Source organism: Chelonoidis abingdonii, chromosome 26 (genome assembly GCF_003597395.2).
Source record: "Chelonoidis abingdonii isolate Lonesome George chromosome 26, CheloAbing_2.0, whole genome shotgun sequence".
NCBI lineage: Eukaryota > Metazoa > Chordata > Testudines > Testudinidae > Chelonoidis > Chelonoidis abingdonii.
Genome location: NC_133794.1, coordinates 4,657,617 through 4,680,761, shown reverse-complemented (window position 1 = coordinate 4,680,761; position 23,145 = coordinate 4,657,617). Strand labels below are relative to the sequence as shown.

Sequence of the window (23,145 nt, the reverse complement as noted above, 5' to 3'; positions counted from 1 at the left end):
AGCCAAGATCACCCAGACCCAGGAATGGAATCCAGGTCTCCTAAGTCATAAGCTAGTGCTCTACCCACTAGGTAGCACTGTGAATGCTGCGTGTGTTTGAGCGAGTGTTACCAGTAATGGTATGATTTGTGTTTGCGTAGGCTCCAGGTTGTGATTCAGGGGGAGGTGTGTGTATGAATATTGTGTGTTGATCACACTCAGTATGTCGTACAGTTTGTGGGTGGATGTGAACACTTCCTCATGTGGGCACATCATTTGTGCCTGTATCTAGAAGTAGCTGTGGTTAGTGTGAATGTTACTGGCCAATATGCAGGATTTGGGACTGGGCATGGTGGTGTGATATTTTCAGTGGTGTTTATGGATGTGTTTGTGCTGCTGGGGTAGTAGTGAACAGGCTCACGGTGCCTGCATGAGGGGAAGACATGTGGTTGTGTGAACGGACAATCAGAGTAGGATTGTGGGCCTGTCTGCTGGAAGGTGCAAGTAGGATGACCAGGTGTCTCAATTTCATAGGGACAGTCCTGATTTTGGGGTCTTATTCTTATATAGGCGCCTATTACTCCCCATCCCCTGTCCCGATTTTTCACACTTGCTGTCTGGTCACCCTAGGTGCAAGGGGGCTGATACCATTCTTATGGACACAAGTTTTACACCAGCAACATTCCACTGACTTCACTGGAATCACTTCTGATTTACACCAGCGGAACCCCACTGACTTCAGTGGAGTCACTCCTGATTTACATCAGCAGAACCCCGTTGACTTCAGTGGAGTCACTCCTGATTTACACCAGTGGAACCCCGTTGACTTCAGTACAGTTACTCCTGATTTACACCAGGGCGTGAGCAAATGGAGAGCAAACAGAGCTGTGATCTCCTTTCCTTGGCTCCTTAGCTGCCCACATCCCATAATAGTCAAAACAATCATTCCCGCTGCACAGCGCGCGCCCCCCCCTACACACACTGCGCGAGTGAGTCAGGCTGGTGGAATGCGTCCCGTCTGGGCGTGTGGGTGTGCTGAGTGCAGGGCCAGCTCGGAGGACCCTGCCGTCTGGTTAACAGTAATTACCTAGAAAGGACATTTCTGCCTTGGGATTTTGCTGAGAGTGGGGCCGCTTGCCAGCCACCTCGGGGGCCCTCTCTCTGGATGAAGGCGCAGAGGCAGGCTGAAGGGAGCAGGGAGGGGGCAAGAACTTATTCTCAGCAAGCACCTTGGCTGGACTCTGTTTCACAGTTTTTGTTACAGCTGGGAGCAGCTGGGCAGAGTGCGAAGCTGAGGAGGGGGAGGGTCAGAGTTAGAGCGAAGGAGGTGCAAGACCAAAGGCTTTGGGGGAACTATGGCTCCGTGTGCCAAGTTTGCAAGCTGAGCAGAAGCAGTGGTGCCTAGTGGATAGGGCAGCAGATTGGGCATCAGGACGCTGAGGTTCCATTCCCAGCTCTGCCGCTGACCTTTGGGCCAGTCATAGCCACATTCTGTGCCTCGCTTTCCTCTCCCACCTATTCTTTGTCTGTCTTGTCCATTTCAGGCTTAGAAACGCTTTCCACCAGAGACAATCTTCGATGTGTATGTGCCAAAGCCAGCATACTGGGGCTTGAAATTGTTCCCTAGGATATACCTGTTCCCAAATCCATATAGTCCTGTCCTGGGACCTCCACCTGCGAGTGCCATGGGGTCCCTGGCTCTCTCTTCCCCAGGTCCTGGGCCTCATGAACACCTAAGATCTCAGCCCCATAGTCCCTCTTGGGCTGGACAAGGGCTCCTGGCCAGGAGAAACGCACAGAGCACACTCCTCATCCCTGATTTGACCGAGACCCCAACCGTCTTGGTAGGGTGCAGGCCACCAGGAAGCTGTCATCCAGGGACAAAGGGCCCATAGCAAGAACTCCTGAAAGCAGCCAACACCCCTCCCTGCTCAACCTTCTTGCATGCCACATGTGGCCATAGTTACCTACACCTCCTTCCTAGGGCCTTCTGTTTTACTAGCAGAGATTGAAGAGACCAGAGGTTGTAAATGCTCCAATCCCCCCTTTCAGCTTCCTCTCTTTTCCTGAGAAAGGGCTGCCTCCCTTCCCCACCTCCCTGATTAACCCTTGTCTTGCCCTCATCACAGCACAACAGCTGCTCGCCCAGCACGCCGGAGGTCCCGGATGCGGCCGACTCATTAATTTTTATTGCCCCCAAAGAACAGCAGCAGCTGCATCTTTTTAAACCCGCCAGCCCCTCACTCTATCAGTACAAATAAGAATGAAGCCAGGTAAATTATTTACCAGGGTTCTGAATTTCCTCAAGGCCTGATCCTGGGTAGCAGTGATCTGGAAAGGTCTTTGGGGGTCCTGGCGGATAATCAGCAGGAGGGAGGTTATGTTCCCTTGGCACTGGTGTGACCGTTGCTGGCATAGTGTCCAGTTCTGGTGTCCAAAATTTAAAGAGGATGTGGATCAACTGGAGAGGGCTCAGAGAAGAGCCACGAGAATGATTACAAGGACTAGAAGGTGACTTCATTTTTTTAAATGAAAGCCGAGATTCTAAGTCATCACCTGGCTCCAGCAGCTGGGGCTTTGAGAAACACTGCCTACTGTGACAGCTGGCAGGGCTGCTCTGAGTTTCTAGGTGATCATCAGATTTACAGGGCCAGTCGGCTTTCCCTCAGGCAGTGATGCCTAGCAGTTAGAGCAATGGACTGGCATCAGGAGGGCTGACTCTGAGTGCAGTATTACCCCATTTTATGGCTGCCCTCTGGGCTGCCACCAGGGACTGAACTGGAGACTTGCAGGGCTAAAAGCTTGAGCTGGAGAGGTGACACGCTGTAGCTAGGACTGTGATGCACTCATCTCTTCTGCGGATCGGCATGAGGGTGCCCTGTCACACACACTCATCAGTGGGTCACACTGGGGTGGTGGAGTAATATGCTATAGACAGTGGCATGTGTCTGTGTCTACCCAGTGCGAGGGACTGGCACACCAGAGCTGCCAGACTAGATCAGAGCCCCACGGCCCATCTACTCTGATAGGCCGTGTCTGACAGTGGCCGGCACGCCATGCGTCAGAGGAAAGTGCAGGAAACACCAAAAGAAGCAGGTGGGAAAACTGTTCCTTCATCTCATGGGTTAGAGCAGGGGTTCTCCCTTGTCTCATGGGTTAGAGCAGGGGTTCTCCTTCATCTCATGGATTAGAGCTGGGAATTCTCCTTCATCTCATGGGTTAGAGCAGGGGTTCTCCCTCGTCTCATGGGTTAGAGCAGGGGGTTCTCCTTCATCTCATGGGTTAGAGCAGGGGTTCTCCCTCGTCTCATGGGTTAGAGCAGGGGGTTCTCCTTCATCTCATGGGTTAGAGCAGGGGGTTCTCCTTCATCTCATGGGTTAGAGCAGGGGTTCTCCCTCGTCTCATGGGTTAGAGCAGGGAGTTCTCCTTCATCTCATGGATTAGAGCAGGGGTTCTCCCTCGTCTCATGGGTTAGAGCAGGGAGTTCTCCTTCGTCTCATGGGTTAGAGCAGGGATTCTCAGCCTCTTTCTGAGGCCCCCCGAACATGCTATAAAAACTCCACGGCTCACCTGTGCCATAACTACTTTTTTTGCATATAAAAGCCAGGGCCAGCACTAGGGGGTAGCAAGCAGAGCAACTGCCCGGGGCCCTCCTGCAGGAGAGTTTACTTGGTTATTTATTTAATACTTATTATATCAATCCTGGATATTCCATACAAACGACCGAGCTGTTCTTGAATTCTGCTAAGCGCTTGGCATGTTGTTGCAATGAGTTCCACAGGCTTGTGGTTCAGAAAAAGTATCTCAGTGGGCATGGAGCTGCAACATAGAGGGGGTTGAGGATTTCAAAGTGGATTAAGGGATTTGGATTACTGGTTCCCGTTAAAATGAATGGAAACAAAGTGTCCAAATAGCATAGTGTGATCTGAGTGTAACCAAGGCCTGCCTGAGTCTACAGAGAACCTGAAACCATTGCCCCATAGGCCTAAAAATCAATCAGATTCAATGACACCAGCGCAGAAAGGCTTCCTGCAAACTCTGGTGCTGTCCAGAGCTCAACCCTTGGCTTCCCCTGTGACAGCAACCCCCACCCTGCATTCTGTGGCCCCACAGCCCTTAGGTTGCCAGCAGGTGACGATGAATAGGACAGTTCCCACATCTCGGAGCCGGTGTCACAGGCTCAGGCAGGCATTGTGTCCCCTCAGTTTGCATTATCCAGCTTTCCTTTGCATCCAGGAAGGCTAGAAATACACAGGCGTTTTGTAGTGAAAACTGAGATTCTGATCTCACCGTGCAACTCCAGGTGCCGGGGCCCTGGGCATGGGCCTTAGCTCTCTATCCAGTCCTGGGCTGTCTGACTCCTGGGGCTCTGCGTGAAAGACATGAGGGATTTTAAATATATATGTATTGAATACAGAAATAGCTCCGTTGGCTCCTGGCCCCCTCCTGCCACGCCTGTGTCTGCAGCGACTATATCGCCCTCACATTCAGAATCCATTTAGAACAGGGACGCTGACACCATTTGGTGCTTTAATAAATCAGCCACGTGACACCCTGAAATGCCGCGAAATGCCAGGATAACTGTGGGACTGTCCCTCTCTTCCGGCTCCCTCTGTAATCACTTAGTGCCCTGAACCCCCTAGTTTCCTTTTCACCCTACCCTGTACCTCTAAAGGCAAATGTATCTTCTTATTAATCAAATGGACCGGGACCCCAGTGGGCTGGGCACTGTATGTTATATATTAGGTGTATTGTGGGAGCACCAAGGAGCCTCAGTCATGGACCAGGACCCTGTTGTGGGGGGTGCCATACAAACACAACATCTAAGGAAGGAACGGTGGCTTGTGGTGTTGGTACAGGACTGGAGGACAGGATGCCTGAGTTCTATCCATGGCTCTGCCCCCAGCTTGCTTTGTGACCTTGGTAAGTCACGTCCCCTCTCTCTGCCTCAGTTTCCCCATATGGCCTCCCTGCTTCCTAGCAGGCTGCTATTACACTACAGTGGCACCTGGCGGCCCCATGTGAGATCAGGGCCCCCACTGTACCATGTACTGCCCAGACTGAGATTAGGGCCCTGTAGTGCTGGGCACTGCACAGACACATAGGGAGAGACAGTTGCAGCCCCAGACTAACTAGACAGGAGTCAGACAAATGAAGGATCCTCCACCTCCTTTTGTAGATTGGGGGACTGAGGCCCAGACAGACAAAGTGACAGGCCCAAGGTCACCCAGGAAGACAGTGGCAGACCCAGGGCTAGAAGCTATATTGACTAGGTCCTAGTCCAGTGCCCTGTAACCACAAGGCTATCCTCCTGCTCAGCCCCATTGCTATTTCTGGAACACTTCAAAATCCCAGAATGGTAGATGCCCTCCAAGTTCCTGCTGAAGCTGATGGCAAAACTCCTCTTGACCCTGGTAGTGCAAGGGAGAATGCTAAGGGCCAAGGATTTGCCCTTTCCACCATCTCCCCTCTGAAGAGCTCCATACCCTTTGTAATCATTAATAAATTCAGCCTCACCATCTCCCTGCCTCCCCGTGAGAGATAGGTCAAGTTCCCCCCGATTTTACACTGTGGGGGAAACTGAGGCAGAGGGAGGGGAAGGGACTCGCCCAAGGTCACCCATGGAGTCAATCTCAGGACCAGGAATAGATGCCAGGCCTCGTGACTGGCTGTCTCCTGCACATTAGCCACTAGATGAGTCTCTGGAGAGATTAGATAGATAGACAGGCGGACGTCCTCCCAAGTATTCATTTGGCTGCCAGGCTGGAAGGATGCCAGCATTTTAAGAGTTAATATAGCACAGGCAGGGTCCGCAGTGACTGCTCTGAAATACCAGCAAGAGTGCCCCGTGGGAGAGTATTTACGTTAATTAATGTAGCCTGGCTGGACCCCCAGGGAGGCTGGAAGTATTAGCACCCATCTGTTATTGACAGGGAAACGGAGGCACAAAAAGTAACGTGACCTTCCCAAAGATGAGCCAGTGGCAGAGCTGGGAACAGAACAGAGATCTCCTGGAGTTCCTTGCACTATTTTTTTTTTTTACCATGTTCCCCTTTGAGCGCTCTGGGTAGAGGATAGGAGCACTGACTCCTATTCCCTCAATCTCTGCTGTGGACCACAGACTGCCCAAGAGTTCAGAACAGAGCCCAGGAGTCCTGCCCCTCATTCTCCTGCTCTCTGCACTGGACCACACTTCTTCCCAGATTCTGGAATAAGATGCAGGAGTCCTGACTCCCAGTCCCTTCTTCTCTGACCTCTAGACCTCCTGGAGCTGGGCATAGAACCCAGGAGTCCTAGCCCTTCGTGCTGGAATCTGTCTTTCGAACGAGTGATCCGCGCAGTTAGATTGGAAGTGAAGCCCATTCCACCCAGGAAGATCAAGCGCAAAAAATAAACCTTCCACAGAAGAAAAAAATAACAGTCCATGAGACTTCAGTTTATAGCAACCCTGTATTTATAGAGAGGCAGGAGGAGTGGGGCAGACAGGGCTTTTACATTAAACCTTAATGGAGGTCTGCACAGCACTTGAAAAGGGGATTTTAAACTCATAATCAGGCCCTGGTTGCTGAAATATCTTGGAGAGCCGCTGCTGCTGGGGCTAAATCCAGCCAGCATCCTCAGACCGGCGACAGTGCCAGAGCGATTAAAGCTCCTTTTCACCACTGGCCTGCAATGAAGTTGTTTACGGGAAGGGGAGTGCCAGGGGAGTGAGGCAGTTGCTCTGGAAAATCTGTGTCTGCAGTAGAAACTGCCAGTGTGTGCACATACGTGTGGGAGGCATGTTCAGCACATGTCTGCCTTGTTAAGGGCAAGTCGACTGGATCATGGTCAGAGATTCCTTTGCCCTCTTCGCGGATTGGGGTGAGCTTTGCAGTCACTGGTCAACTACAAGCCCCCACGGCGGTGCACCCTCCCCCCACTGCATGGAGATGGAGGAATGTCACCACCGCCTTCCCCCAGCCCCAACCACCATTTTACAGAAGAGAAAATTGAGGCACAGAGCGGGGAAGCAGCTTGTCCCTCAGCACACAGTGAGTGAGCGGCACAGCTGCCGGTGGAATGTGGGATCCTCAGCTGGTGCAAATGGGCCTCGTGCAGTTGGCTTTAATGGAGCTATGCTGACTTCCATCTGGCCCCAGCTCTCCTGTCCTGTGCTTTCAATCCCAGGCAACACTTCCTGCTAGAGACAAGAAGGAAACTCAGGAGTGCTGGCTTTTATCCCTGCTCCACTAGCCAGCCATCAGCATTCCTTCCCGAAACTGGGACTGCATCCTAAGTCTCCTCACTGTCTGCTCTAACCACTAGAACCCATTCCCCTCCCACAGCCAGGAATGGAACCTAGGAGTCAGGGCTGTCTGCCACCCCCCTGCCCCACGCTATCAGTGCACCCCACTTACTTCCCAGAGTGATGACTAGAACCCAGGAGTCCTGACTCCCAGCTTCACCTTCTCGAAGCACCTTGTGTACCACTGCCTCTGAGGCCTTCTCAGCTGCCTCTTGACTAGTATCTTCCAGTTGTTCAGTGTGTTTCAGCTTGAACGATGCTGATCCGTAGATAAACTCCTGTAGTGAAGCCACCTATGATCTGGATGGTCAGCACCCAAACAGCATAGAGCTATGTCCCACCCTAGAGGTGTCTACATTTCCATGGCAAAGCAACGTGATCACAAACATTATGTGCCCAGATACCAGAGTGATGGTAAATCACCTGGCGAGACACCGTAACTTGGCTGAAGGTGGCAGTATGAGCTGGGCAACTTGATGTTATCCTGATTCAACATGTGTGAACTTGGGAAGAACGACCGCCTCGGTTCGTGCCTCAGTTTCCCCATCTTTCCAGCAGAGTTCATAATCCCTGTGCTTGTGACAGCTTTGGATAGAAACACACAGGCAGCTGTTCAGCTGTAAATTTGCCCCCAAAGTACTAGTATTTCTGCTTTCTGGCCATTTCTCACCCAGATTGTCACACAAGGATAATCACTGACAGATTCTCAGTTTGAGTATTTAAATTAAAACTCAGCTCTGCTGTAGCTCTGTGTGCATTTGTGTGTGCATGTGAGAGAGAGAGCATGCAGCATCTGTGTATTTGAATGCAGCATGTCTGTGTGTGCATGCAGCTATATGTACGTGTGTTTGAATAGTGTTTTGAAGCAACATTTGTGTGCGTTTGCATACAGCATGTGTGTGTAATGATTTAAATTCAATGTGTGTGTGTATGAATGTTCTTTGTATGTATCTGAATACGGCGTGTGTACATTTAAAATTAGTAACTGGAAAAAAAAGTCTGTCCTAACTGATACCAAATGTCTGAGCTGAGCAGTTGGAGGCACTTGAGAGAATGTGGTTTGCCTGCTTTAGCTTTTCCAAAGGACTAATTTTATTTTTACCTCCAGCTTTCATCATCTGGGCGCCAACAGGAAGTGAGCATTCTGGAGCAATCCAGATGTTATGGGCCAGGCGATGGGGAATGGACACAGCTGGATGGGCTGCCACAGTCTGTGATTGTCCAGGTAGAGTCCTGAGGAGAAGAAAGGAAAGGGGAAAAAAGCGAAAAACCCAACCCGGCCCTATATCCTGGCTATGCTGCCTGGGTTTATTTTTAAACACTAAGGTCACATTTCTCCTGAGCTTCCTGGGTTTGGGCAGAAACATCATTTGCCTTCATTGTGGGTCTGGGAGGAATTTGGAGCGTGGAACATGACAACATGGTGCAGGGATACCAAACAAAAGCAAAACGAAGGAAGAGGCCCATGCACCATCATCCAGCAGAGGAGTGAGTCACTAGCATGCGAAACGCTCCTACACACGCTCGCCAGTCATCTGCGCTACAAAGACCCCTCCCAGAACCCGCAGTTATACAGCAGGGTTTGTAAATCGCTGGGAAGTTCTGTTTGTGGGACAGGGCCTGGGTCGTCGTCTCTCTGCCCCTTGAGCAGTTGTTTGCACCAGTGCGTATGAATTCATTGCTGTGAATCTGTGCGACGAGTGAGGGTGGCTGCATGTTATCAATGAGACGTATTATGGTAGCGCCTATGAGCGTTGTCATGGACCAGGACCGACGCGCTAGGCGCTGTACAACGCAGACCAAAAGGAGTATTAAAAGGACAGTGAGATACAGAAAGTGAAAAGGGCATGAGAGAAAAGTGTGGGCGAGTGTGTGGCACGAGAGAGTGCGGTGGGACAGAGGGGGTAGCACACCAGAGGGAGTGTGCGTGAGAGCCAGTGCTGGTCCCCACGCTGGGATGCACAAGGCATATTGTTTCTATCCTGCTATTGTTTAGCCTCATTCTGAGCACGGAGGAAATTTAAAACCTCACAATAATTGTATTTAGGAACTTCCAAGCGTCTCCATGGTGACCTGCTGTGACGCCAGCCAGTACCGAGGTGGCGAGGTTGCAATATTCAGCCAGAGCACATCACACAGCACAAGCCATTGGTTAACCCTTCCTGGGCCAGGCTGGGGCTGTTGGGAAGGACTGGCAAATATGGGCATTTGTTTCTTGTAGGAACCATAGGGCGGACAGACACTCTGGGAATAAGGACCCTTTCTCAGTGAGAGAGAGAGAGAGGAGGGGTGCATGGGGAAGGGAAGGGAGGGGAGAATGGGAGGATAGATAGAATTTTAACAGTGAGGGTAATTAACCCCTGGAACAATTTACCAAGAGTTGTGGTGGCTTTTCCCTCACTGGCCATTTTAAAAGCAAAATTGGATGTTTTCTTCTAAAAGCTTCTGCTTTAGGAATTTGTGGAGGGTAGTTCTCTGGCCTGTGTTACACAGAAGGTCAGGTTAGATTATCACAGAGGTCCCTTCTGGTGTTGGAATCTATGGAAAGAAAGAAAGAAAAGAGTAGGTAGGTAGACACTCTTCTACTTCACTCACTGTCCAAAGTGCTACTTGAAAAGAAGTAGAAACAATTATTCCCCACAAGCAAAAAGATTTTTAAAAGACAGCGAAACCCTTTGCTGTACCTCCATGGGGCTGCGTTTGTTTCAGCAGCATTGGCGTGGGTTACTCCTTGGCTCGGTGGCTACCAAGGAAATCTCAGGGTGCTGCAGAGAGCAATGTGGGCAAGGCAGCAGGAGGCATTCTGTCCCCTAAGTCAGCGCTGAGCTCCATGCCCCAGCATGGTGCTGGGGGGCGCTGTGCTGCAGGGAGCAGGAGGGTGGTTCAGTAGGGGGTGCTCTCCCCTGGCAGTCGGTGCTGACCCCAATGTGATGCGGGGAGGGGGGGTGCAGTGCTGCAGGGATTGGTGTGGGTAACTCAGTCAGAGGTGCTCTTCTCCGAGTCAGTATTAAAGCCAGTGCGTCAGGACTCACCATGAATCAGTGCCTGGGAGCGCTCCCCAGCTGAGGAATCGAGCCATGGCCCGACTAACCAATTCCCCTTGGGGCTGAGTGACCGAGACACCCACATGGCATGGCCACACTGCAGTGCCCACCCCAGTCACGTTGACTCACTAGAATCACGTGAGGCTGAAGCAAGATGTGTCAGCTCTGGCCAGAGCCAGCGGCGGGTGACATCTCTGAGAGGTGACGCGTCACCTGCTGGGCCAGGGCCTCTGCTGGTGAAAACTGGCTGAGCTCCATTGACTTCCACAGAGTCATGTTAAGTTATGCCAGCTGGGGATTGGCCCCCTTGACTGTGGCTGATTTAGACTTGCTGGGGATCTGACTTATTCTCTCAGCACCTCCCAACACCAAATGGGGGAAGATTTGGAGCCTCCTAGCTGCCTCTGTGGAGGGGATTCAGGACTCTTGGGTTCAATTCCCAGCTCTGGGAGGAGAATGTTGTCTCGTAGTTGGAGCAGAAGACAAATGGGCTCTCGACCCTTCTCTGGTGGTTACAGCAGGAGGGGACCGTGGGTCAGGATTCCTCAGTTGTATTCCCAGCTCAGAGACACAGCATGGTCTGGTAGCTGGAGCGGGAGGCTTGGAGGCAGGACTCAAACTTGGGCACTGGCTTCACCATATGACCTTGAGCTGTTCCTTTTTCTCGCCGTGCCTCAGTTTCCCCCTTTATACAAAGCTCTAATAACTTTTCCCTCAGAGGAGATGGGAGGGGTATCAAGGCACAGGTAACCAATGTCTGAAGTATTTTCAGATCTCTGGATTCTACGTCTGTGTGTGTGACTAATATTTCTGGGCTCTTGGTTACTTTGTGTCTGGGACTCCGGGAAAGACACTTGCAGGATGAACAACACAGGGATACCCACCATCAATAAAACGGCCTGTTGCTATGGCAGAAAAAAAACAGTTGGGGGTGGGGGTGTCGAAGGCTGCTCAAATTACAGAGATTTGCATTGAGAGAGAAAAAAGTCTCAGCTTCAGCCCCCATGGGCAACCTGCACTGAATTAAGTGTTATATTATAGGCCTTGCATAGCTGGAATAACCACAGTGACGTCCTGCGGCTTTGCCGACTTCCGAAGTTAAACACTGTTTAATGTCTGTATGTAGCGTTGCTATGGAGATAATAGCCTGGTGTGTGTGTGTGCGGCCCGGCTTATCACAGGAAAGCAAATCTGGCCTCGACCAGAGTCTGACGCAAGCCAGAGATGGTCTGTTACCTATGGGCTGACAAAAGCAGAGGGGAATTCCTGGGTTTTCCCTAATCTTCTGCTAGGGAAGGCACAGGCAGACAACGGAGTGGACGGCTGTACTGGCAACCGAGTGTTGTACCACAACACAGCAAGCAAACACCCCACTGGTTGGAGAGCACATGGCTGCCTCAGTTAGGCATATCTCATTCAGCCTGTGCAGCTGGGAGCATGTGGCTTTGGAGACAATGGGAGAGATTCTGATCCCAAACCCTGTATTTCCTGGCCCGACGGACAGCAGAGCTGAGAAAAGAAGCTGCACAGCCCCTTCTCTCTTCACCTGTGTTGGGAGTGAGCTGGCTTCTGAGTGAGTGTGGAAATCCAGGGTAGCTCTAACAATATGAGGGGAATTGTCTAGCACCTTGTCTCCGCAGTGGCTCTCAACCTTTGCAGATGATTTGTGCCCTGTTCAGGAATTTGATTTGTCTTCAGAGCTCTTGAGAGCAATTTAAAAATTAATTGCTTAAAAAATCAGACATAAAAATACGAAAGTGTCACAGCCCCACTGTTACTGAACAATTGCTTGCTTGATCATTTTTAATCACATAATTATCAGATGAACCCATTGGAGTGTCAGTATTACGCTGACATTTCAGTGGGATACTGAGCCATTTTTCACTTGTGAGCCTCGTCTAAATACCAAGCCCTGCCGCTCGGGGCTGAAGCATGTAACTTGCCTGCGTGGGGGGCTCCTAGGGCATGGGCCCCCAGGCAACTGCCCTGCTTGCCACCTCCTCAGGCCAGCTCTGCATTTGCAACCCCCCTAAACCAGTCCTGGGCCCACCCTCGGGGCTGCAAGCCCCAAGTTGAGAAACACTGATCGAGTTGAGACCCCTTGGAAGACCTGAGTACTCCCCGGGTACAGGTACCCCTGGTTGGGAACCACTGCTCTATCTCCCAGCGAAGTCGCGGCTCTATTGTTTTTAACCTCCACATAGCAAGTCATGGTCAAAACCCCAAATGGGGGGATACAGGTGTGACCTCTCCGCCTTACCTGCATTAGGGCCTTATGCTGAGATCACCCAGGGGCCAGTTCCACAAATTCAATGGAGCTCCACACCCAAACAGACTCCAGCCCACAGGATCGCAACCCACATCCATTCCTCACCTCGCTGCAAAGGGCTGCATGCTCAGATTTCCGCTTGATAAATTCACAAATGGGGTTATCGGAAGGAGTGGCGTGCAATTGCTTGGACTGGGCTTGGTGGCCCAGGACGTCCCTGCCAGTCCTGTGTTCCTGTGCTGGAATTAACCGTGTAGGTTTGTTCTTCCCAGTGTCTGTACAAGTGCGGTCATGTTCATCAGGGGTGTGATTATTACCAGTATAGCTCCACCAGTACCCCTAGCGTGGATGCTGTTATATCAGAATAGAAGTGCCTTATACCAGGATAGCCTGGTCCTCTTCCCTACCTGTATCAGCACCTTTATACTGGTGCGGGGGGTTGTAGCGCTGCATTAAAACACTGCAGCTTCAGTGTGGTGAATCCTAATCCTATCCTGTTTGTCATGGGAATCTGCCCCTTTCTGTGCCTCAGTTTCCTCACCTGTATTAACCTGATGTTAACTGCCCACTCTGGTATGAAAGGGCTTGGGGGAGGGAGAACTTCCTCACCCCTAAACAAGCCACTTGTTTCGTGGGCTGACAATAGGTTATTCCTGCTTCGCCCAGATCTTTCAACTGCCCTGAAGTCCTTGTGAATAACAAAGAGCTTTTTGGAAGACTGGGGAGTTAATTCCATTCAGCCCCCCTAAATCCTGACACCCCCCTCTTCCCCAGTTTTCATGGGCTACAGGATTCTCCTTCACTTCCTGTCCTTAAATCAAGGGACATCTCATGTCATTATTTACACTAGGGTAAAACAGCCACACTCATCTGGGAGCATCTGATGTCCCCAAACCCCCTGTATATCCAGGACCCCCAAATTCCCATTCTTTCCTCACCCCAAACCCTCTTCTTCCTGAGCACCCACCCTTATCTGAATATCCAGCCCTCTGACCCACATCTCCCTCCTGAGCCCCCCAACCTCCTCTGTATATCAACCCACCCCATCTTCTCCCCGAGCCCCCCCAGAGCCACCTTCTCCCGGAGCCCCCCCAACCGCCTCTGTATATCAGCCCCCCCGAGACTCACCTTCTCCCCGAGCCCCCCCAGATTCACCTTCTCCCTGAGCCCCCCAACCGCCTCTGTATATCAGCCCCCCCGAGACTCACCTTCTCCCCAACCCCCCCTGTATATCAGCCCCCCAGCCCCATGTCCCCCCCAAACCCACCGAACCCCTCTGTATCTCAGCCCCTCCGCACGCCCCATTCCCCAGTTTGTATGGCCCGTTGCCGGGTTACCCGGGGCGGGGCGGGGCAGGGGCCGGGCCGCGTCTCCGAGCCGCCTGTCCCGGGGCGCCTGAGCTCCGGGAAAGGGGCCGGGCTCGGGCCAGGGCGGGGCGGGCAGCGAGACACCCGGGGCGCTGCCGGCTGCCGGGCTGGGCCGAACTCCTCCTAATAGCCCGGCAGATGCGGCCGGGGTCGGGAGCGCGGGGCTAGAACAAGAGTTGCTGCTCGGCCAGCCGCAGCCCAGGGGGGCCTGGAGCAGGAGAGCGGTCTAGAGCAATGGCTGCTGTGCGCCCAGCAGAGTCTAGTACAGGGCGGAGCCTAGAACAGCCCACCAGACTAGGACCTGGGCCCACAGAGGTCTCGAACTCGGGGTCTAGAAGAGCTAGTGAGCCTAGAACAGCCTCTGCTCTGCTCCCTTAGCACTAGGGTGACCAGACGAGAGGAAGAAAATATCGAGACACATGGGGAGCGGGGGGCGGTGTCCGCCGGCTGAGCAAACACAAAAAAAGCCGAGTGCTGCCAGCAGAGCGAAATAGCGGGACAAATTGCGTCCCAACGTCTGATCACGCTGTTTAGAGCAGAAGGACATGGTTAAGGGGGGATCTAAACCAGACAGGGAGGTTCTAGGACAGCATCCTTGACCCATCTGGCCTCAGACTGGGAGGGGGAGGACCTAGAACATCATGCCCAGAGTGCTGGGGACTGGACTAGATGACCTCTGGAGGTCCCTTCCAGTTCTATGATTCTGTGATCTGCTCAGAACAGGCTGGGGAATTAGTACAGTGTCAATGAGCCCTTCCAGATGCAGTTGTGGGGGGAAAGATATAGGAAAAGTTGGGGGGTGCATATGCTCAGACTAAAGGTAGGGCAGTTGGGGGCTGGTGGAAACTGGAATAATTTCAGTAGGGACCAGAACGTGTGTCTGAGTCAGATAAAGCTGAGCAGACTGAGAGAGATCAGGGAGTGGGGTCATATATTCTCCAGCACCAGTAACTCTGGAGGTTTGGATCAGTGTTTTTCCATTCTAGGGGTGAGAGGCTGGGATATTTTGGGGTGAGGACTGGACTGAAACAGCATCTTTGCTGGCTCAGATCAGATGTGCAGAGTGGGGGAATAGAACGTCGTAGCCTTCCCATGGGGGAAAGTCCTGAAGGAGCCTAGTTTTAAAAAAAGAAGGTCCTATTAGATGACTGAATCCACACAGAAATGAACAGAGATTGTGCCTCATTGCCTGCGGCATGACAACAATCCAGCTTTGCCTTAAAAGCAAACGAGTTGCAGGGGAAGTTGAATTAAATTGGAAGCTTTTGGGGGCAGAGACTGCCTTTTTGTTCTGTGTTTGTGCAGCCCCTAGCACAATGGGGTCCGGGACCATGACTGCGGTTCCTGGGTGCTACAGTAATGCACCTACTAAATAATGGAGAGTGTGCTGTACAGTCAGTCCTGGTCCATGCCGGACGTTCCTAGGGGCGACCAGAAACAAAATAATTGCTCAGGGCATAATGCCCTTAAATCTTTCCTTTGCCTGTTCAAAAGGCAAACAGCTGCTGGGTTGCTCAGATAGGGTTACGTTCCATTATGCCTTGTTAAATCAGCCTCTTGCACTTTCAGCTGGATACAGGATTTTCTCCTTCCTGTCCTAAACTCTTGCTTAGAGTTGGTTCTTGTTAAACAGCTGCTGGTTCCATCCCAGAGATGGCTGCCGCTCAGCGATGGATGATTCCCGCAATCCCTGTAGACAGCTTGTGCAAGCCCATAAAGTATTCTTGCCCTCCCTACGGGTTCTGTGTGTAAGGATTGTTACAACACCTTGCAAACGGTATACGTAGGCATCCATTTCCCACCACGGAAATGCAGCCACCTCTGAGGTGGAGCTTGGCAGCTGTCTTAACAACTTGCACCAGTTGCTTAGGAAGCCAAAGAGAATCTTGGCCGCCAATGAGGGGATTTGTTTATTTATTTATTTTTCAGGCAGGTGGGTTGTAAATGACTCTGGCTGAAATAACCCCATGGAGTCTGGAACAGCCATCCGCTCGCCATACTCCTGGCCAATCGGCCAGCTGGCCCGCGTTTTCCCTTGTGCAGCTGGAGAGGCAGTCTTCAGTGTTGATCTGTGCTCCTGATAACAGATCCCCAAAGGTGCGTAACTGTCGAGTCAATCAGCACCTCCTACACAGGCAGCAATTAGGCTTTGGGGTTTTGAAATAAGAAATAAAATAATAATAAAAAGCCTCTCAAAGGTTAAATAACAACACCCATAACTCATTCGGTAGGAATGGGGCTGGGACCAGAAACAGGCCAGGGCCAAGACCCTAGCAGGGCTAGGCATCCCGGAAAAAAAGGGGGATTTGAAATCCAAACCCGCACCCACACGGGGACAACGGGCCCTCTCTGTACAATAATTATAATACGTAGCCAGCATCACTCCACGGCAGAGCCCAGCAGTCCTGAAATTCCCCCCTCCTCCCTTCCTCAATAGCTACTAGACTCACTTAGAGCAGAACCCCTGATTCCCAGACCCCCTGTCTAACCACTATCCCACACTCCCCTCCCAGAATTGGGAATAGACCCCAGTAGCCCTCACTCCTACTCCCCTCATTCCACGTACTACACCCCCTTCTGCCAGTCCCTTCTGCTGTAACCGCAAGACACCACTCCCTTCCCAGAGCTGGGCACAGAACCCAGGGTCCTGAGTTCCCCCCCTGCTCTAATCACTAGATTACGTTGCCATCTGGACATGTCTCCCCTCATTCTGTGGTGGTTGATTTACATGCCAGATCTTTCTGCAGAAAGATAAGCCCAAGCTGCTCTCACGGGTCCACAGATTCAGAAGGGACCACGGTGATCATCTAGTCCAACCTCCTGTATCACACAGGCCAGAGACCTGCCCTGGAGTAATGAATAGAGCAGAGCTTTCAGGGACACATCCAATCCTGATTTTAAAATGGCCAGTGATGGAGTATCCACCATGACCCTTGGTAGATTGTGGCAGTGGCTAATTACTGTCATTATTAAAAATTGTGTGAATTTGTCTAGCTTCAGCGTCTTGCCATTGGATCGTGTTAGACCTTCCTCTGCGAGCCTGGAGAGCTCATTATCAAAGATTGGTTCCCCACGTAGATGCTTACAGACTGTAGTGAAGTCACCCCTAAACCTTCGCTTTGGTAAACTTAAATTGCTCAGTCTATTTAGCTTATCACGGTGAGGCAGGTTTTCTAATCCCTCGGTCATTCTCGTGGCTCTTCCCTGAACCCTCTCCAATTTAGCAACACCCGTCTTGACGTGTGGGCACCAAAACTGGACGCAGTGTTCCAGGAGCGGACACGCCAGTGCCAAATATAGAGGTAAAGTAATCTCTCTGCTCCTACTTGAGATTCCCTTATTTATGCGTCCCCGGATGGCATTATCCCTTTTGGCCACCATGTCATGCAGGGAGCTCATGTTCAGCTGATTATCCACCACCGCCCCCAAATCTGTTTCATATTCCCCGTCCTGTAAGTGTGGCCGACCGGCTTTGTTCTGAGATGCAAACACTTGCAGTTCGAATGCACACGGTTTGCTTGGGCCCAGGTCGCTCGGAATGTGACCTGTTCAATTCATTACCCCCCCAATTTTTGGCTCATCTGCAAACTTTAGCAGCAACGATGTTGTCATCTTCCCATCTTTCTTCTTTCAGTCCCCTCTCTTCTTACCATTGTCTCCTTCAGCCTCCTACCGACCTCTGCAGCCCTCACGTGCTCCCTCCTTGGGCTGAAATCATCTCTCTGAGTACATCACACCCCTCCCCCAGTTCAGATCCTTTCCACTCTGCTACTCTTGAGTCATGTCCTATCATGTTGCCCCATCTCCACCGTGCCAACTGTGGCTGCCTGGCTGCCAGATCTCCTTACCTCTGTCTCTTTTCCCTGGACTTGTCCATAGCACCTCTCCTCCTTGGGACCCAATGGCTGGATGGAGGGGCAGGCAGAATATATTTTGAAGACACATCTGGCTGTTTCTGTCTTTAAGGTCTGATCCTGCGAGGGCTCCACCTAAGCAAATCAGATTGCAGGCTGTTTCCCATGGACCGTCACACAATCTAGCTAAGGTATTTGTCTGGGGACCCCACCGTCTTTACCACATTTATTCTTAAATCCCCCAGGAGGCAGGGTTGTGCTATTATTCCCATTGTACAGAAGGGGAAACTGAGGCACAGAGCTGCAGTTTTTTGCCCAAGGTCAGTCAGGGAGCCTGGGACAGAGCAGGGAATTGAGCTTAGGTCTCCTGGGTCCTCAGCTAGCACCCTGACCATTGAGCCATTTTCCTTTCAATGGCAGGATCCAATCCCAGTCTTGCGAACTCTTGTGACTGTATTGTGAGTCTGGGATATTTGGCACATTTCATACAGGCCCAGCTGCTGGAGTCATGTTGTTGCCTGAGCGTCTCAGCTTTTGTTTAAAGAAATGCTTCTATTGTTTACAGGGAAAAGGCTCAGAAACCAGAAAGTAGATTAAAAGAACCCCAAATATATGAAAAAAACCTCATGGTTTTAAATGTGATCTCATAATCCGAGGAGGAGGCTCCCTGGCTTGTGATTCCTGAATGCTTGGGGTGGGTGATACCACAGTCCTGACGAGGTGCCGTGGGCATAACTGCAAAACAGAGCAGACGCCAATCTTGCAAACACTTACTCATGAGTTTAACTTTACTACTGTGAGTAATGATAACAATGTCTAGTGCTTATATAGGGTGTTTCATCAGTCGATTTCAAAGCATTTCCCAAAGGAGATCAGTATTATTCCCATTTTATAGATGGGGAAACTGAGGCACAGAAGGATAAGTGACTTGCCCAAGGTCACACAACAGGCCAGTGGCAGAGGCAGGAATAGTCTAGTGAGTCATAGTCCAGTGCTGTAGATGGGAGTAAAGTTACACATGGATTCAGAGTTTGAATTGGAAGCTTTCTGGGCAAGGCCTGTCTTTTTGTTTTGTGTTTGTACAGCCCATTGACTGTCTCCATACGATCTGAATCCACTGTAGCGCCATCCTCATTTATCATCTCCTAGGCAAACTTCCCAAAAACCACATGCTCTTTTCAGCATGATCCCCAGAGGAAGAGCCTTCGCTTTCAACCCGATGTGCTTCAGACCATGCAAGGCAGGGAATATCAGGCATTGCTTCCGTTCATTTTGCTCCGACAAAGCTTCTTAGACCAGAAGATTCTCTCAGAGCAAACCCCCTGGGCCTGAACAGCCTGAATATTAGGGTTAAGGCCCCATCTCTGAGCTCGCACCCAAAACCACACCAGATCTTTGGGGGCCTTCGGATCCAGCTCCAGATCTGAGCCCAGCTCCGATGGGATGGGTGGGTTATAGCCCCTTATTCTGGAGTGCTGCTGCGCTACTTTCCCGTGCAAAATCGTGTTTCCTGGAAGGAATCCCGATCCCATGCCCTGGCCTGCCTCCCACTGAGTCAGCAGGTCCGCAGACTTGAAAGGGAGTCATACTCCACACATTACAGTAAGTAGGTCCCTCCCACCTCCTGCCTCATCTGTCCATCTGCCCTCGTAATTAGCAAGGTGGGTGGGGCTAAGGTTTTAAAAAGGATTTCCCTTCTTTGAGTAAAAGTCAGTGACTTTAGGTGGGTAAGCTCCCAGCCTGGCTTTAGGCAGCTGGAGAAAGATTCTTCTATCTTCCTGTCTGTCTGTCTGTCTTTCCTCTGTCTTTCACAGTGGAATTATATGGGGAAACCTGCGGATCACGACTTTTGCACCAAAGAATTTCCAAACTGGTAAGTAACCTCTTGGGGTTTCTATTGATTTTGTCCATATCTTTAGATCAACTGTATTTTTTTTTCTAAGTGGAGAGATTAAATAATCTTTTTACGCTCTCCAAAACGTGGATCTTTGTTGGAAAATCAGGCCTATGTTTCGGTGGTGTTTCGTTCCATGCCTAAGCTGAAAACAACATGCAGTTCCCCAGAACACAGGGAAAATTCTTGACATGGTATCAATTTGGTAGGGGCCGGATTCTGATCTGCAGCTGCCCAGATCAATGGAGTTCTTGTAGATTTAGGCTGATGTAACTGAAAGCGGAATCTGCCCCTTCGATATTATTCCGATGGTGGGAAAAGTTGGGCTAAAGTGGAATATTTATATATATAATATAAATGTAAACAACAAAACCAGGCTTATTCTTGTGCGTGGATGGAAAGAATTTAGAGAGGGTGGAGTGTAGGGTTTTTTTTTCTTTTAGGAGTGTCTTGGTTCTGTTTGCACGAGGTTAACCCCATATTGTCCATTGCAATGAACCCAACCAGCTCTGGGCAAAGTGGCCTCTTGCCCAGTTTTGGAAAGTCCCAGGCAGCCTTCACTCTGACAGGAATGGAGGGGACTCTCATCAGGCCGCAGACACGACTGTGCAGTGCAGACGGATTTCCTCAGGGGTGGAAGGTTCAAGGCAAAACTGGTTGGTTTTGGTCGCAATGAGGGAATCTCTGTCGAAGCCCTCAGCTAGTATTATTTTGAATCGGGTTGTGCGGTGACACTTGGCGAGGGCTCAGGGTATGCTGGGACATTCGCTGCTTCCCCGGGTGGTGGGGGAGAAGGGAAGGCGGGCGGAAACTGGAGTGCTGTGAAATCGGCAACCAAATCAGAATAAATCAAAACCAAGAAGGGGCTTCATAACATTGTGGCTGGATGGATGGGGGGTTGGAGGGGCTGGGGCTCAGAGACAGAAAATCCAACCTTCTCCTGTCGAATTTACCAAAAGGCAAACTCCAAGAGAAGTTTTGCCAGGAGGCATTCTGGCTTTTCCCTCTCCCCAGTCCCCCTTTGTAGTTGTATAACCGCCTACTGCTGAGTTATATAAGGACAACTGGAAAGAGATGCGAGCTCGCTGGGTGGGGGAGTCAAGGATGAAGTGGAGTTGGTACCCAGCGCAAACCCTCAAAGCGGGATTTTCGCCACCTATTTGACTTGGCCCATGTCTCTTTCTACCATGATTCATTCTTTCCTTGGATCTCTCTCCCTTCCCTTTTGTGTGCTTAAGTATTCTGAGCCTCGTAAATTACAATCCCGCGCATGCACACATGCACACACACCGTCTCAGTTTCCCCCACCAGGCATCTTTCAGCTTCAGGACATCAGCTCAGCTGGTTCATAAATAAAGCTGGCATGAAAGTGAGGGTGCCCGGCGTGCCCAAGGACGGGGTATTGTCCAAACGGGCATGGTTAAAATATGAATAAGCCACGTGCATGATTGTGAAGCAGAATAAAAATCCAAGCATTCTGCTGGCTGGTGTGGCGTCTCCTTTGCTAGCCCACCACTGTCTGCAGTTGGCTGGTGCTCAGTTTCTTAGGACTTGGGGCTGGATCTGACCCGGGTGTAAATCAGCAGAGTTCCTGGAAGGATCTGGCCAAGGTAGCTGGAAATGGCCTGAGCAGTGCGAAAACACTGCAGTGCTTGTTAAAAAAAAAAATTGGGTGTGGGCAAGATTGATTTTGTGCCGCCCCATGCGATGGTGAAGGGTGAAAGGGATGAGGCTCGCAGACCCTTTGCATGGTGCCATCAGCTCCTGTTGGCTCCAATGGAGCTCCTGCAGCTGAGCAGAATCAGACCTTTTGTCTGGGGAGGGCGCACCCTCGGGTGCTCGGATCCCGCCATCAATCTGTCATCAATCTCCCCCGCCAACGCCCCAGCAGCCCTGCATCACGGGACTGCGGCAAGAGAAGTAACTTTTTTTTTGGTGTGTCATTTCCCTCCTTTTTGGATCCTGGGCTGGTCCCAATAAATGACTCGTGGGCCAAAATTTGTTTCCTTTGTGACGTAAAAGCCAGGGACGCAAAATTGCTGAGGCTTTAGTCTGCCCAGGAGTGAGAATCAGCCAGCGAGGTCTTGGCTTGGGGGAGTCTGAGACCACTTTGACATGTGACCATAAGGAGCTTCCTCAAACGTATCATAGCAAAGGTGGAGAACAACGTGTTCTCTGAGCCACAAATGTGCTTTAGACACGATCTCAACAGGTCTGTCTTTCTCTCCAGTGCGGTTTACCTGGGGAAGGCACTCCACTCCAGTTAGAATCAAATTAAATTTCCACCTCTTCCCAGCCATCTGGTGGGCCCAGTCAACCCCCAGCCCATGGCCAACCCCCGACCACAGACGCACACACTCAAGTGCATATGGCCCAGGCTGCAGCGCCAGACTGCCTGCCTTGGATTCAGGCCTTCCCCAACCCTGTAGCAACAGCAGCCCTGAACGAGTCACTCAATCGCAGCGTGGCCCCCCCCGTGGGTAAACGAGTCTCTCTGTGGGAAGAGAGGGGCATTAATTTGATTTCTGATGCCGTGTGGAACTTGGGGTGGGGTCATGTCTCATACGTCCCACTTTGCTGCGTGGCAGCTCGCCCCATTAATGCCCCTACCCCATGACAAGCACCAGACTTTTCCATACATATGGACTCGCTGTCCTGTAAACCCCATCCGCCATTCAGCGGGCCCCAGCAACTTGACTTGAATGGGTTCTGGAGCTAGCCCAAGGTGCCCCTGTCACACGTCAATCTTTCTGTCCCCGCTTTGTGAAAGTCTCGTTGCTGGGTGGGGTTCCCGCGATAGGATCTGAAGACACAGTGCTGGATTTGTTTGCCTCGAGTTAAGCCCTGCACGTTACAGCCAGATACAGCAACAACACTCCTGGATCCGGGCGCCTCTGATCACCGCCATGAGCAGCCCAGAGAGCCGTGCGGGAAAAGCATCAGCCTGGTCTGGGGTTTCTCTAAGGGGCTCGTGGAATTTTTCTCCTCATGACCCTAAAAAGGCACAGATATTTTGATCCCTCTGGGCACATCTGGCTCTCACCCTGAATTTGATTGCAAACGAGGGGAATCGGGGTGACCCTCGCACTGCCCCGCCACCACCTCCCCAGGGGTAAGTGTGTGTGTGGGGTGGGGGGACAGCCCCAGTCCCAGGAAGCTTGGGTTTTGTTTCAAAGCTGAGCTCAGCATTATTTTTATTTTTTTGTGCTTTTTTTTCTTGCAAAATAAAATAAAGAGGCCCCTGGAAAAAGCCCCTTCCCTGGATAAGAAACAAGCTCCCTTTGTTTAAAGCAGACAGGGATCCGCACGCAGAGGGACTCAGTGGGTAGGTCATACAGCAAAAGTGCGGCCGTGAATAGGAGTCCAGCTGGTATTTATGGGCCTTGGGAAGGAGCAGCCAGCTCAGAATCGTGCTAGGAGTCCGCTGCCTGCAGTGGCCTGGCTCCCAAGGGG

At 51.3% G+C, this 23,145-nt stretch overlaps 1 protein-coding gene and 1 long non-coding RNA gene across 2 annotated transcripts in view; both read right to left on the bottom strand.

The window, feature by feature from the left end:
* The window catches only part of ZSWIM4 (zinc finger SWIM-type containing 4), a 119,518-nt gene that overhangs the window by 29,302 nt on the left and 67,071 nt on the right, over window positions 1–23,145 (bottom strand). The gene's annotated exons all lie outside the window — the stretch shown is intronic.
* Window positions 2,156–12,911, bottom strand: LOC116824804 (uncharacterized). The gene is made up of 5 exons (XR_004373709.2): window positions 12,683–12,911; window positions 9,639–9,802; window positions 8,367–8,497; window positions 4,270–4,348; window positions 2,156–2,450 (listed from the first exon to the last, which is right to left on the bottom strand). It is a non-coding gene; the product is annotated as an uncharacterized LOC116824804 (long non-coding RNA).